Source organism: Gavialis gangeticus, unplaced genomic scaffold (genome assembly GCF_001723915.1).
Source record: "Gavialis gangeticus isolate Ggan-Ray unplaced genomic scaffold, GavGan_comp1, whole genome shotgun sequence".
NCBI lineage: Eukaryota > Metazoa > Chordata > Crocodylia > Gavialidae > Gavialis > Gavialis gangeticus.
The window spans coordinates 34269059-34271600 of NW_017728998.1; positions in this window are offsets into that span (position 1 = coordinate 34269059).

A 2542-nucleotide genomic window follows, 5' to 3' on the forward strand; every position below is an offset into this window, starting at 1 on the left:
TCAGGATTCAAAGTGTTTCAGCAAGCATGCTGAGTGCTCCTTGGACCCCTTTTGAGTCAGTGAAGTGATTTTGAAGCTGCCTAAAAGGAATTTGGTTGAGGTGTCTACTTGGTTGAGGTGTACTCCCTGGTGAATAGGGGGTGACCTTCCAAAAGGTAATTCAGAAAGTGAAATGAGAACTGGAAGTGGCCAAAAGGGTACAATGAAGTAGAGTGTATGTCTGACCACATCTTGGGGACTTGGGGCCTGATTTCTGTTGTGCATTAAGCATCTCTCTTTATTTGCCATTGATAACACCTAGTTCTACTTCCAAGACACCTTGTATCCAATGTCCTAGTGGTTAGACCACACACCCAGGAAGCAGGGGGGCAGTAGGCATTCCTCCATTGAGGGAAATAGAACTTGCTTCTCCCACTTTCCCTGAGGTAACTGTAACAATCGGTATTCACTAGTCTGGGTTAATGAACTCTCTAACACCTCCTTTGGAACCTGATTCCATAGTCCATTGGATATAGTATTTCTGTGGAGGGGGAGGACTCCTGGTTTACATACCTGCTGCCATGCTTTTTTAAAATTTTTAACTCACAGCTGTGTAAAGTAATGTGCATAAATAGGGCTAGGAACAAGCAAGAGGAATTCTATCTCTGGAGTTCGGTGGATCTCATATTTTCCCAGCATGGGGAAGTCTTGGGTTCTGATTCCTGTCTCCATCACTGTTAATCTCCTGTACATTATAGAGTGTTTGGTTAAATAGAAGTATGCTCGGCAGCAAGGTCACAGAATAAACTGGTAACTGACTCAGATACAGGAACGATGCATCTCATCTCCTAGCCTCCCATTCCCTTTGAATTACTTTGAAGCATTCCATTTAGTCAGATTCGCCTAAGTTCCTTTTACACATTATTTCTAGCCAGAAGGGTTACTTGATTGTGGCTATTTGTTTTAAACTATATAAGAGCTGATTACAAATATTCTGTTAAACTATTTCTTTCTCTGAAGGATAAAGGTTTTTCCATGCCAAAGAACTTTTGTTTTTCAAAATTCTGTGTTCATCAGTTCCAGTGAAAAAGGGCATAAATCTTGGTTTGCTTTAAAGCAGGATTGTCCAACTTCTGAGTGGCCAGAGCTGAAAGCCCTCCAGCCACACATCCCAAGGCTGCATGAGTTCCCCCTGCTGCACTACATGGGCCCTTGCCTGCAGAGACTCACTGCGCCATGGAAGTATCCTGTGCACACAGACACACTGCGCCACATGCCCCTCCAGGCCATGCCCCTCACCCCTCACTGCACAGTAGGCAACTACCACTGCATTACACCAGTGCAGATATCATGTGGAGCTCTGGATCCCCCTAAAACCTCTGGCCACAGACTCCCTGAACCCCACCATCTACACCACTCTGCACCACCCTCAGGGATGGGGACAGGAAGCAGAAGCTGAAGGAAGGAGGAGGAGGAGCAACAAAAAGTAAAGTGGGGCACACCACTAAGAGCTTGTGGCCTGCAGTTTAATCCCTCAGGGGGCACATATAGCCCGTAGACTATCAGCTGGACAGCTCTGCTTTAAATGGTTTTCAGTTCAGTTCCATGCAGAGATGGCACTGGTATGGAATAATTAGTATTTAGACCAAGTTTGTTTGTTTATAAAGTATCAGACAAGAGAGTAAATTGCTTAAAAACCTGTCAGTGTTAACTAAGTATGAAATCAACTCCATTCAAAATTCTTTTGATACAGAAGACTGTAACAGCTTGCAATGTGTTTTACCACAAAAGGCTGCAAAGTCTCTATGGGCATCTTTACACATGCTCCAGGTTGGAGAGGGGGGTGCTTTAAGATATAGAATACCTCCTGTGTGATCTTCTTAGCTCATGGCCACATCTATCAATTAAGGCACTGTGGATATCTCAGAGAGTCCTAAGTATACATTGCCTAAGGGCCTTGCTACATATTAATTTTAGGTAGTTCCTGGAGCAATTAATCCCTGGATTGTCCACATATTAACATGTGCAACTAGTTTTCAGTACCATTTAAGTAACCTAAAGTTATACTATTTCAGGGCATATTTATCTCAGATTTGGGTTACCCAGCTCATGTAACACAAGCATTTAGCATTGGTGGAGTATACATTAGTGTAAACACCCCACCTGCCCCCCCCCACTCCCCTGCTGGCCCAGATTGGGCCCACTGCCTCCCCCCTGCCTATCAAGCTGCTGTCACCTGCTTCCTCCTGTCCCCCACTGGCCTGGATTAGGCCAACTATTCCCTGCCCCTGTCTTCCACCTACCTGGATTGGCCAACTGCTTCCCCATGCCTCCCAGATCAGGCATGTCACCCCACATCCACTAGCAACCCAGATCTCCATGCATTTTTCCTGTCCCCTCAGTTAACTTTTGGCTTCTGGCTTGTACCAGGGAGACAGGCAGGAAAGAGGAATCCACCTGCCCAGTCCTCCCCACTGCTGTCACTTTCTGGGCTGGGCAGGCAAGGCAGCCAAAAGTAAGCCAGTGGGGCCAGAGGAGGAGCCTCAGGGCGGGGGGGAGGGGG